General features: G+C 31.3%; 1 non-coding gene across 1 annotated transcript; it reads left to right on the top strand.

Annotated features, from left to right (window-relative positions):
* Window positions 1-11,895: 11,895 nt before the first annotated feature.
* Window positions 11,896-11,967, top strand: TRNAG-UCC (transfer RNA glycine (anticodon UCC)). Its single transcript has one exon. It is a non-coding gene; the product is annotated as a tRNA-Gly (tRNA).
* The last annotated feature ends 2,322 nt before the right edge of the window (window positions 11,968-14,289 follow it).

The following is a 14,289-nucleotide window of genomic DNA, read 5'->3' as shown; positions in this document are numbered from 1 at the left end:
AACCAGAAGTCGAACGGAGACAAATCAGGCGAACACGGTGGTAGCGGAACGATATCACTCGAGTTTTTGGCAAAAAAAGTCACGATGAACTAATGCAGTATGACAATGACATGTTATTGGCCATATGATTTTTTTCTCGATGTTGTATAGCGTTTACCGTCATTAATATAAAATACAGTATGTCCAAAAATCAATGGTTTCAGAAATATTTAATAACAAAATGATATTATAGTAAGAAGAAGCGTTTTAAAATTATTATTACTACATTTTACGTTTATTTTAAATAAATTAATGTAACATTTATAGATATCACTCTAAACAGGGTGATGATAAATGAATAACAAAGATTTTACACCCATAACCAATCACCCTGTATAAATTATTCACGGTGTATACAAAGACAGAGTGATTGAAATTATTTCTAATGATTGACCGTTCTGCACTAGAGATTTTACTGTTTCCTACTATGGCACCATATGTATTCGCAGAACAGAAGTAAATAAAGCGCTGTTATAACTGAACTTTTGTATGCATATGAAATTTTTAAACACTTTCCAGAGAAGAATATACATACATGTGTGTATATATGTATATTACATACATATATCTATATTAATAAGATATAAGAATGATCAAGAAAGCGATTTTCAATGGCAATATGACAATAAACTTTAAGATAACGAAATAAATTCTTAACTTTGCATAATTTGCATACAAAAGTACAGTTATAATAGACATATATATATGTATGTATATATATGTGTGTGTGTAGAAATAAAAGTACAGTTTAGTCATAAATAAAATATATATGTGGCTTAAAGAAAAAATATTTTATAGTTTTTATTTACTCATTACTTATAACTGCACAAACGTTTGACCGCCAAGTTGATGTTACGTGACCAGATTATTGATTCTCTCTGTCTCTCTCTCTCTTTATATATATATATATATATATATATATATATGACGTGGGTATATACTGAAAAATAAAAACAATAATTCGTTTTTCTAAAAACAGAGAAACTATTTTTAAATTGTCGATTCCTTTTAAACTTACTCTCCAATATTTTTTTAATCATTTTGACATTAGAAAGAAACAACTGCTTTACCGACCGGCGACCGCTATGAACGCCATCACAACACTATTGTTAACAGCGCCATCTATGAAGTGTTAAGGTAAAACAGACACTGCTTTATTGACATTTAATAAGCTTAATATAAAAATATAATTATTAAAGAAACTTGTTTCTTTACATATATGAATAAACACCTTCTCTGATCTCACAAAAAACTAATAAAGCGTTGCTACTGAAAACACTCTTTTTAATTTATTATGTACTTATAATATAAAATATGTTAATGTAACCGCATATTTTACATTTCATTGAAACATTATTATACAATAGTCTCACCTGAAAACAATGAATTGATATTTAAAGTTTATTGTAGTTTCTTTTTATTTTATTATAGTCTTATAATCATCCAAAGGAAAATTTTGTGATAAATTATTGTAGTTTCTTTTTATATATTAGGGGAATCCGAAAGTAATGTCGTTTCTGTCGACATATTTTACACAAAAACCGATTGATTTTTACCGCTCCCGCGTTGATTTGTATACTAGACGGCAAAAGGTTGTTGATAACGAAGGTAATTAATTAGTAATTGTTGATATTAAATAAAATATTAAATATATAAAATTTCCATGTCACAATGTTAGTTACTGTACTCCTCTGAAATGGCTTGATCGATTTTTACCAAATTTTATATGCGTATTCAGTAGGTATGAGAATCGGCTACTATCTATTTTCCATACCCCTAATTGGGTTGTTCACCCTTAATTTTTTTTTTAATTTTTTGTCAAAATTTTTTGATTTTATTTTTTTTGTGATACAGCGTCCAAAAATACATACAACCCTAAATTTTCATCTCTCTACGATCAACCCTTCTTTTTTATTTGTAAATTAAAAACATTTTTTTTTTTGCAAAACAACGTTTGCGGGATCAGCTAGTATTAAATAACAAAATTGTTAAAAATGTAGTCGTATGAATTTAACTTGATTAAGCGACGTTACTTTTCGGTTCACCTAATATATACTAGATGTTTGCACATATATCGCACTAACCTAACGATAGCATTGAAGATAAACACTGTACGGGAAATAGATCTCCGAGACGATATAACGATTTTTCTAATAATGCGGAAATCGAATCACATCGCACTCGGCTGATCTTCAGTTCAACTCGACCCGACTGACGCAAACGTTGCTGGTTTAAGTCGCCTCGTATTACAGTCTCGTATTATTTTACAATATACACTTAAACTTATCAACGGCTAAGACAAATATCGGTAAACGTGCACCCTTATACAGAATGTGTGACCTCCACAATTCATATATTAGTGATATTGATATATTCTCGTGCTCTCTCGTATCTTTTAAAAGACTATTTCGTTCGAAATTATTGAGTATATAATTTAAATATATAAACAAACATAATATAAATATATAGAAACCATATTCTTTGATCCCTGTTTAGTAAAGTTTTTATTTGTTTTGTCATTGTTTGACTATAAATCATTAAATGTTCTCAGTGACATAGTTATAAGGTAACAATTGTAACTAATTTTATATTTCTAAGTTTCTAGTTTTGTACTTTCTTACTGCCTTTTGTTACGGTTTATCTCCAATAAAGTAAGTAAATAAATAAACTGTCCTTTTGTTTTATTTATTAAATTCAAGGATTACCATAGATTCTTCTCTATAGAATCAAAATTTTGTACCTGGCTATAATCTTTTTTTTAAATACATATTTAAATGTACTACATTGAATGGATTTCGAAAGAGCCTATACGAAAGAATATATATTTGTTTTATTCACGTCGAACGTTTTACAACTAGGCAAACTATGATTTGAATTTTTTTTTTCATCATCGAAAATACTTAAATTTCTAAATAGTAATGTAGTAACATTTTTAGAAAATAATTAACTTTAAACTTTTTTACCTAATAATTACTTTCTTTTTTTCGTTTTAATGGCTTGCTCTTCTGATATGGATGATCAGGGATATTCCTGGATGCAAAATTTTTTTATTTAAGTAAATTTTTTTGCAGATAGGTTAGAGAACCTATCTCGTTTATTATTTTTAATGTTTAAAAGTAAAACCGTGTTTATTATCGTAGACGTGTAGCATAATGCAAAATACACACACATATATATATATTCCCGTTTTTGGGTTCTCTCATTCTCCTTTATAATGGATTGACAAAGAGATTTTATATTCATAATAATTTCTTCACATAATTGTAATAATCTTTATTCAAGTAGGCATTTATATGTGCTTTTGAGTCGTCGATTATTTTAATATTATAAGCAGCGAGCTGCCACCGGCTCGGAAGGCAGTTCTGCTAAGAGCCGGCTAGAAACTCAACAGTTGCTCTTTTTAAATATCATTTTTGATGTGTACATTATAATATCAACCATGTAAATGAGTCAACAAAGTTTCACACGTTTATAGCAAATAAATACTCCTGAATGCTATAATAAGATTTATTTAATAATTTATTATTAATTTTATATATACACACAATGATGTACAGACAGACCGCCAGTGCTTTTGACTGTAGTTACCGAGGCACGGTACACGCTACTCCTGACATCTCATGCAGCCCTGGTACCCGAGCTTGCGTTACGTCATCCGCTCGGCTTGGCCCACGTGATCTTGCATGTAATGTTGTCAAAACATTTAAACTGGTATTCTTTTTTATCGTTCTTTTAACCCTTAATAGCCTAGAGTTTCAATTTTCACATTACTATTAGTTTTTTTTATAGGTTGACTGTACGTATTTTACTGTTGTATAATAGTATTTCCAACGAAATTAAAAAAAAATCTATTTTTCCCTTCATCTAGACCCTCAAGCAAACACAGTAATATTAAAAAAAACTTTCGTAAATCAGGCTATTAAGGGTTAAATGTCTTTTTCTACCTAGTGATAGAGTTTAAACGTACTTGAATAAATTTATCTCGAGTAGTAAACCTTGTTTGATGTTTTGTATAACCTACTTCTGGGTAAAGGCAGTATTATATTTGATCCCTTATGATCCCCTATGATTATGAGGGACCACGGTATCTCATTTTTAAGTTACACCCGGAGTACCTAGCGCTGTGGTATTCTGGATACCCTGTCGTGGGGTATGGATTGTTCATACATGATGAAACCTACTAACTTTTTGGTTTCGAAAGAATCTGCCTGATCTTCACGGTAGTTTGTTTAATGACCTCCGCTATTGGGGATCTCTAGTCCTACTATTGTGTTGGGAACAGGGATTTACTTTCTTTATTAAATTTTTCACTTCCTTTTTATTATTTTCATACACTTCTTCCATTCTTTACAATCTCTATCATTCTGTTCTTCATTCCATGATTCAGTCAATTTTTCTCTTCCGCTCTAATATCCTTTCTTCCACCCTTAATTACTGCAGTTTGGTTTATTTATGAAATTTATATATATCACAGCGTTTTTAGTTAATTTTACATCTTATATCATATAGGTATATATATATCACAGTGGGCTATGTGGGATTCCTACACATTAAAACTCTTTAATATTTAATGGATTCAGGCGTTACCATGCGGAAGTCCATCCTAAGTAAGAAAAGGGCCAATATTTAGCCACTTCCGCACATGCACAGACTCTGTGTTTGGGCACTAATCGGTGTAACATAACTCCTGAGGATGCTCCGTGGAGGGGTGAAACACGTGTTGAGTGATTTAACAGTGGCAGTTGTGTAATTCGCATCGTTTGCCGCATGCGCATATATCAGAGGGCTGGCGGGCGGTGCACTTTATTGCACGACTACCACTGCATGTGCGGAAGTGGCTAAATATTGGTGCTTTTCTTATATTAAAACTCCTCCAGGGATCGTCCTCAAAGAGATGTGAGAGACCGCGGTATATCCAGGTCAGGGATCAGTATGCGATCTTTTCTCTTTGCTATTATACATAGCTCGTTCCAGGGTATGGCAAGTCCACGCTACCCGATGTGGTTCGAGATCACATCGATCTATTATTTGCCTGAAAGTCGCAGAAGCTAGTGGGAGTTTTTTTTTTATTCTAATGTTTACTACGCCGTGGTTGGGGCAGGGACTTTAAATTTAACAGGTAAATGTTAATATTTTTTTTCTTACACACTTTCCTTCTGTTCTTCAAAATCTCTTGTTCCCTTCTCTTTAATATGTTGTTTCACACCTCCTTCTTTTCCCTTTTTCACGATACTAGATCACAGATTTTTACTGCATCATACTTTATTTAACTCTTATATAGCTAGTGGGATTTTGGAACCCCTAGATTCGACAAGGGGCCGCTTAAGGACCCTAAACATCCACGACTCCGAAGATCATAGACCTCTACCGTAACTAAATGCAATGTCGACTTCATTTTGAAGTCACCTAGTAAGATAGTACCTTTCTTATTTTAGTAATATTTAAAGAATTTTGTTTTATGTTATTACAGGATTGTGCTGCTGAAATTATTTGAAAAATGTTAGTAATTATAAAAGTGCTAGTTTTAATTAAAAGGTACAGATTCCCTGAGAGAAAAAGGTTTTTTTTTCTGTCAGTTGCGTCACGATACATGTTACTTATGAGCCAAAATTTCGTCTTTATAAAGTTAAACAAGTCCTTCTCGTGTCTGAGTGTAGTATGCATATATAATAAAGTTCCAAAAGATATCTTACACATCATGTTTCTCAGATTTAAATGTAAAATTAAAAGTATATTATTAAATAAATCTTATAATATTTTAATAACTTTTTATTTGATTGAAACGTTTGGAACTTATTTAAACTTTAGTTAAAAAAAATTACAATTTTTAATGTGTACATTACAATATCAACCATATAAATTAGTCAACAAACCAAGTTACACACATTTATATGAAATAGAAACTCTTGAATTTTATTATAAGATTTATTTAATAATATACTTTTGACTTTAGATTTAAAATTAAGATGCGAAAGGTGTAATGTATCTCGTGGAACTTTTATATATGCGTACACGATTACCTATAAAATATTCGATAATTTTTTGAAAACGAATTTGGTCGATACGAGATTATATTTATTTCTTCATATATTAGAGATATTTTTATCTTTTTATCGTGTTTAGTAATGTTTTTATTTGTTTTGTCATTGTTTGACTTTATATCATTAAATGTTCTTAGTGAGATAGTTATAAGGTAACAATTGCAACTAATTTTATATTTCTAAGTTTCTAAGTTTGTACTTTCTTACTGCCTTTTGTTACTGTTTATCTCTAATAAAGTAAAGTAAAGTAAATGATGTGTCTGACACAATTTTTTACATAATATTTTTTTATTGTGGCGCATATATGTTATTAAAAAGGTAAGGAGGATAGCAATTTTTTTTTGTAAAGATAAGGTAAGATAAGGCACTTGCCCATCAGCGGAAATTCCAACATAATAATTCAACTATGTTTAGTCATTAATATATCCTTGAAATTAAATAATACATAATTATATATCTTATAAGAAGTTATTATTATCTATTTAATATGTATATCGATAAAAAACAACTTCTGCAGTGAGGTAAACACAATGATAAAAAAGTTCCTATGACTTATTCGATTTAATGCAAAGTAACAATGATTTGACTTTTTAACTGTTTCCGTCTAATGTTAGAACAACACGGATGATAATTATACAGAATGATTGGCAAGTGTGAAGGCTGTAAAGAAGTGAATGTATAAGTTAAACCAGTGATTCCCAAAGTGGTCTATATCGACCCCTAGGGATCTATGACAACCTGCAAGGGGTCTACGACAGCGAAAAAAAATTTGAGGGTCCATGAAATGAAAATGGGGGTCCACGATAGTGGATCTCAACACATACACTGATGTACTATCAGCAGCATTTAAAAGCAAAAACCATGTTTATTATCCTAGACGTGTAGTATAATGTAAAATATATATGTATGTTTGTATATATGTATGTGTGAATAGTAATGTATGTGTTTGTATGTATGTACACCCTTAACTGCCACCTCCAAAGGTTGTCTGGTAGAGATCGCCTCGAACGATAAGACCGCCTCTTGTACCTCTATATCAATTGTTTCTTTTTCTAGCTAATATCTATGATTAACAGTGAAGTGTAAATAAATAAATAAAAACATAATGCTGTGATCAAAAAGTAAGATGAATTTCTTTATAAGAGTTAAATTGTTTATTTATTCTTCCAAGTACATTTCATTCCCTTCAAAGAAATCCCCGACCGATAAAATGTACTTTTGCCGACGCTTTTTCCTGTCCTCGAAAAAAGCCTTCAAGGCCTTGTTTGATTCGGTTTTCATCTCCTCAATGTCAAAACGTCATCCTCGCATTGGTCGTTGAGTTTACTAAATAATCAGGCGAATACAGTAGTTGCAATGCAGTATCACATCGACTAATCGAGACTTAACATTTGGAACACAAAACATTTGTGCTTTGCGAGGATGTGGGGGGGAATGCATTGTATTAAAGACTTCTTGAGGCACCATACCCATCCCGTCTCCTTACAAATCGATGGAACAGATAACTGAGCTACGAATCCATGGAAAGCTAAAAAATCAAATCTCTAAAATTATATTAATTTAATCTGTAGTTTATTTTTTTATCTTATTTTATTTATTACGTGTAAATACAAATCACATAAGCAATCATAACATGACAAATAATAAATAACAAAAACAATAGAATTATAGAAAAAAAAAATCAAATCATTAAATCCACCAACTACAATGAATAATTCATTTACATATTTATTTATAACAAGTAAGCAGAGACGGCTCTAGTTCGTGTAGCGCCTGTATGCAGTATGACCCTGGCGCCCCCTAGACCTGCCCCCCGCGACTATTAAACTATTAACTTTGCCGTCGCAACAAGAAAGTATTTAAACGGTTTTATTTAGTTCGACCCGTACGGAATTTGTTTATTTGGGTCCAAATTAGAAATTGAAGTTTAAGCACCTTCCCGTTGTCAGATTGATCTGAAATTTGGTACACACGTTTAATTTAGATGACAATACAATATAATAAAATCAATAACATTATAAATCTAAGATGGCCGCCGATACAAAATGGCGGATTACATATTTTTCCTTGACCTCCTCAATATGGGTATCAAATGAAAGAGCTACACTAGTAAAACACGATGATTATGACAAAATTTAAAATTCAAGATGGACGCCGTTCCAATATGGCGGACTAGGTACATATTTTATCACAACCACCACAATATGGGTATCAAAAAACCGTTTAACTTAAAAGTTTTTAAATGTATTTATTTCATATTCCAACAAGCTATTTTATAAGTAGGTATAGCTTACAGTATGGTATTAGTTACGGCCTTTCTTCTTATGTTTCAGGGAGCGCCGCGGCGTCCCCTGAGACAGCGGCGCTCGTGTACATTGCAAGTAAGTCGCTTATTAATAAGAGATATATTATATTTTTAATTTTTAAACGAACATAGACGTCGTGATAAACATATGATTTATTTCAACTTAAATATAAGTTTTTATTTTTTTGGCCAATTCGTTATAAAGAGTAGTAACATACAACACAACGTTATAAAGTAGAAACAAGCCGAAGCTGCGAAATCGGAATGTATCCACACGCAAATATAAATATCTGTTTGAATAAATGTTAATATTTATATTACAAATTTGGCATTCATTATTCAACGGTATTAAGGTTTTATTTTGCGCCTGTGTTTATAAATTAGCAAATATGTAAATTTACATATATAGTAACAAAGGAAATATATTTTTATAAAAAGCAATTGGACAAAGGCTTCTTCTGCAGACTTCTAGAAGGACTGGACGAAAGCTATTTTCATCTAGCATTCTCTGACAAACTTAAGAAAGTTCATCTGTGCACTAAAACTTTTAAGCCGTTTAACTTATACTTCAACTTGCTTTCAAAGTTACTCTTTTTTTTTGGTAAGGGGGGGCCCTCTCGTGCCCCAAACTTTTTGGGATCAGGGACTTTATTGTTCAATATTTTTTTCCAATCTTTTCTTTATTTATCACTCTCTTTCACGCGTCACAATATCTTTCATTCTTTACTTTTTTCCTTCACAATATCTTTCGTTTTGCTCTTTTATACCTTCTTTCTTTCCTTGCCTTTCTTCCGTCATCTTCTTACTCTAAGGTGGCTAGGTATATTTTATTTATTTTTATTCTTTAATTTATTCTTACATTTATTTTATTTCAAAGTTACTTTCAATCTACGATATTCATCATGCATAAATCCAGAGTACAACCTTCTATGGCTCATTAATTGACTGGAAAATTTTCAATGTGACCAAAAGTAATACCACGTATCATATTCATTTCAGATATTTGTCATTCACTGCTGAATAAAGGTTTCTTCTATAGATTTCCAATAGAACCTTTCGGAATCCGTCTACATCCAGCGACTTTTAACGACCTTAAAAAAAACTATTATGATTTATAATTATACCTAAATATTCTGTAATATGATGAAATATGTATATCATCACCATATATGCAGATTCAATCTAATCTTTTATCCTAAGTTGGCAGGACTGTCCATAACAATTGCCTTACGTCTTATCTCGCAAAAGTTGAATATCATTTGGTTTAACCCAAACCATTTCGAAGAATCTTTTGTGTCTCAAATGCGTCAAGTCTTGATTTGCCGATGTCATACTGCATTGGTTCTTCGCGACGTTTTTTTGTCAAAAACTCGTATGATATCGTTTCGCAACCACCGTATTCACCTGATTTGATACCGTGCGACTACCTATTTAGCAGACTAAAAAGGATAACGTGAGAAAGCCTTATTCGGGAAACACAAATGAGGAGATAAAAACCGAGTAAAACAAAGTCTTGAAGGCTTTACAGGAAAACGACTATTTCGACTGTTTCAAAGACTGAAAAAAGCGTTTTGTCGAACATGAATTATTTTGTATAAAAAATAAATTCACCTTACTTTTCGATCACACTATTAAATAAATATATACTTCTCTATAATTCTAGTAATTTATTTCTGTACTAACTGAACACTTATTAGATGTACTTTAAATAGGTTTCTCGAGGTTAAAGTAATGGTAATTACTGAGGTAATAAACCACTTTATAGTCTGCACAGTTTACCGGTTTTATGTCAATTATCTGTTCCATATAATTAAGGTTAAATAAAACCTTTATGGCGGCCATATCCTTCTACAGATAATATATATATATACACACACATATACAAATTTATGTATATATATATATATATATATAAACACATATGTATTATCGGAATCTGTAGTATTCGGTGGTAATCATAATATTGTTGATCTTCAAAACATACAGCGCCATCTAGTAAATCATCGACGTACTTACTCATAGCTATTTACCGCAGCAGTAGAAAGATTTTCTGTACTCTAGTAGAAATATAAGACTAATGTATGAAGTAAGCCGTTACCTATTCCACGCGGAAAGCTATGATGGAATCCTTGCATTTATCAGTTTCATATCTAATATACGAATCCTTGGCAGTGATGTCGCTTGATTATCTTGTCTTCAATTTGACTATATTACATAAAGTGTATATACATAAATCAGTATTGTTAAACTATTTTGTAAGATGTATTTTTTTAAGTTTCTACTCATATATAGATATAAATGCTTAATGATAACTAATTCTCTGTATATCTACATCATAAACGTCAAAGCACTAAGACATATGATCGCCATTTGTAAAAATTAAGGCACTTTTATATTATGTCGTTACTTTTGCGCCACTTGTTACTTATTTATGAAGTATGTGAAAAAATATTTTTTTTGTTATAATTATTTCCTTTAGCTTATTCAAAGACCGTCGTACTATATATATAAGGCCATATCGCATACAAATCCGCTGGTATTTAAAGTGGCTAATCAAGAACACGAACAAAGTTCCACATGATAGTATCGACGTCCACCTAATCGATTTTAAAACACATCGCACTCGATGGCGACTCAAAACAGTGTTGTCAACTCTGATATCGATTCTGAGATCTTCAGAGAAAAGATTCACAACTTTAAATTGGCAAAATAACACGACTGACGTCACATCCGACATTAATCTCTTTTATACCTCGTAGATCGCAGATTAGAAATGCGCAAATCTGAGTCTAAGGAAGCTGTTAAATCAGAGTTCCCCAAACTTTTTTGTGTCGTAGACCCCTTGCCATGTTTTTCCGTGTTGGGTAGACCCCCTACTTACCTGATATTGATTTCCTGTAAATTTCTAACTGTAGTGAAGTTAAGTGTTAAAAACTTAAAGTAAAAACACGTGTTAATTTATACATTTATTAATTGAATTTAAATTAAAACTACTCAAAATAAAATTTTGTATCTGTTATGTAAAATATACGTAACAATGAATAAACATAAAATAAACTATAAATAAAATAACATAAGCAATAAGTCAATATTTTAGTGAGAAGGATGAACCTGATGCTTTAATAATAAATTATCAACATTTGGCGTCAATTTTGTAAAGGTTAATCTTAAATCTCCTCGGCTAATGATGTCCAGTCTGTGAACCCCCATTTTCATTTCATGGACCCCCAAATTTTTTTTCGCTGACGTAGACCCCTTGCAGGTTGTCATTGACCCCTAAGGGTCGAATATAGACCACTTTGGCAATCACTGTGTTAAATCCAGAAAGGCTACCAGCGCCAACACTAATCGAATATTGCGGATTCAGGTAGCACAAGAATGATCATCGTGGTGATGGTGATAGTGGAAGCCTATTACTTGCAGTGGCATATATCAGCTGAAAAGAAGTCTGAAAAGTATTAAGATTCACATTGTTGAATTGAATTAAAACTTTATATGTACTTAGACAAGGCGTTGGTGGTGTAATGGTCAGCATAGTTGCCTTCCAAGCAGTTGATCCGGGTTCGATTCCCGGCCAACGCACACTTTTTTACATCCTTGTGTAAATACCTCTTACAACACGGTACTTTAATAAACCATCCAATATTACGCGATTTTATATACCTCGTAAACAAGACATACTTATGTAAAATGATTTTTTATTTTTTTATTTAGGTACACAAGCAGTACAAAAAAGTACATTAAAAGTAACTGTATATATGTATATATAATTATTGTGTTAAATGTTCATTTATAGGTGATACAATATTAAAAATTTACTATATATAACATTGCAGAAAGATCGGATCACATCAAATTAAGAAGAATTGAAGAGAAATGTGATAGCACGTTAGAAACATTTGGCTTGCGAATTTAGACACCAAAAAATCTTTTAATTTGAAAGGTTTTCATTCACAAGGTATATGTATGTATAATAAAATTCCACAGACAATTTCAATACTAAAAACATATTGTGTTAAAAATTATTTTATTGCATCCAAGAATACTATACCGATGTAAATGCGTGGAATTAAATGTCGACGCTCGTTCAGGAAGCTAATTATTGTCGCGCGCTCTTTATAAAACGTATATTTGTAAAGAGCAACTGTTGAGTTTCTCGCCGGCTGCAGCAGAACTGCCTTCCGAATCTTGATTTTACATAAAGTGAGAAATTTTATAATACTTTGTGCTAATTACATTGTTCAAGCTTTATATATATATACTAGCTGATCCCGCAAACGTTGTTTTGCAAAAAATAATTGATAATTTAATTTACAAATAAAAAATAAGGGTTGATCGTAGAGTGGTGAAAATTTATGGTTGTATGTATTCTTGTATGCTGTATGATAAAAAAATAAAAACAAAAAATTTCGTTAAAAATTTTTTTTTTTATTAAGTGTGAACAACCTTTACCACTTAGGGGTATAGAAAATAGATAGTAGCCGATTCTCAGACCTACTGAATACGCATATTAAATTTGGTAAAAATCAGTCAAGTCGTTTCAGAGGAGTTCAAGTTCGAACACCGTGACACGAGAATTTTATATATTAGATATATATATATACGAAGATGATGAGTTTATACTTCGGTAATGATCACAATACATGGTCGCCGGAACCTTTCTGCCTTAACGGCAATCGGTACTACGACTTATCGCCAACTGCCATTTCAGACGAGAAATTCTTCAGAACACGTCGGTGATCTTTATTCTTCTGTGAACCTCATTATTTCTGATTAGATCTAGCAGAAACCGCGTAAGGGTAGCACTTCCTGTTATCGTTGTGTTCTTTGAGGGAGGCCTATGGCGTGCAATTAAAAAGAATAAAAATACCCGCGGTTAGGGTGGATGATTGAACTATCGAAGGAGGGTCAAGTACAGGGTCGCTTTTACGCCCCCAGCGATACCTATATCTGTATCTCAAAGTATACATCATCTGGAAAATTTTAAACGCATCCTACAAGAACGCGGACATATTACCCGTATCACCTCTAACACACTAAGTAATCACCCCTTCTTCCTTCTCCAAAGCAATCGTAATTGTCGCCATAAAGGTGTGTTACAATTTTTTTGTTAGGTTAAGAAAACATATTAATATATAAACAAATATAGTTTTGGTTTTTATTTCAATTCTTAAGATGTCTTATTAATAAAAACTTAATTCATATACAAAATGATTGAATGAATTGGGAAATGTACAGATTATTTCTCACTAAAACCTTTAAAACTTTTTGTATCTATTTGGGATCATACTGTATAAAGCAATCACTATGAAATTCTTTTGAAATGCGATAGTAACTTATGGCAATAAAATCTAATGTACAGATAGTAAATAATTATTAATAATGTTTTATTATTACATTATTTATTATTTCTGAAACCATTGATTTTTAGATACAATGTACAATGTTAAAACATTGTTTAAATGACCTATAAAGGATGCTTTATATATATATATATATATATATATATATATATATATATATATAAATATATATATATATATATATATATATATATATATATATATAGCTATATGCATCCTTTTAAAGGTTTTACATCTATTATAAATCATATCATGTATAAACACGAAGGCAACATTGGATACTATAATTACGATTTCACCTTTTTATTGCAGAATTACCTTCCGTCAATAGTTGTAGTATGAACGTTGTGTATCTTCGCAGTATTTCGCGTGTTAATTGTACGAACAGACGTGAGATATATCGATTTTATTTTTAAACAAATCGATTTATTGATTCTCGTGTTTAATTCGAAATAAAATTTATAAATATATGTTACGAAATTATATCTATTCCGGCATCCATTTTAATGCAAGGTATGTTCTAGAATTAAAAAAATACCTT

Source organism: Battus philenor, unplaced genomic scaffold, assembly GCF_028537555.1.
Source record: "Battus philenor isolate CCGP_79_NKW_IND1 unplaced genomic scaffold, ilBatPhil1.0.hap1 SCAF_24, whole genome shotgun sequence".
Classification (NCBI taxonomy): domain Eukaryota; kingdom Metazoa; phylum Arthropoda; class Insecta; order Lepidoptera; family Papilionidae; genus Battus; species Battus philenor.
This window is presented reverse-complemented; position numbering and strand designations above follow the sequence as displayed.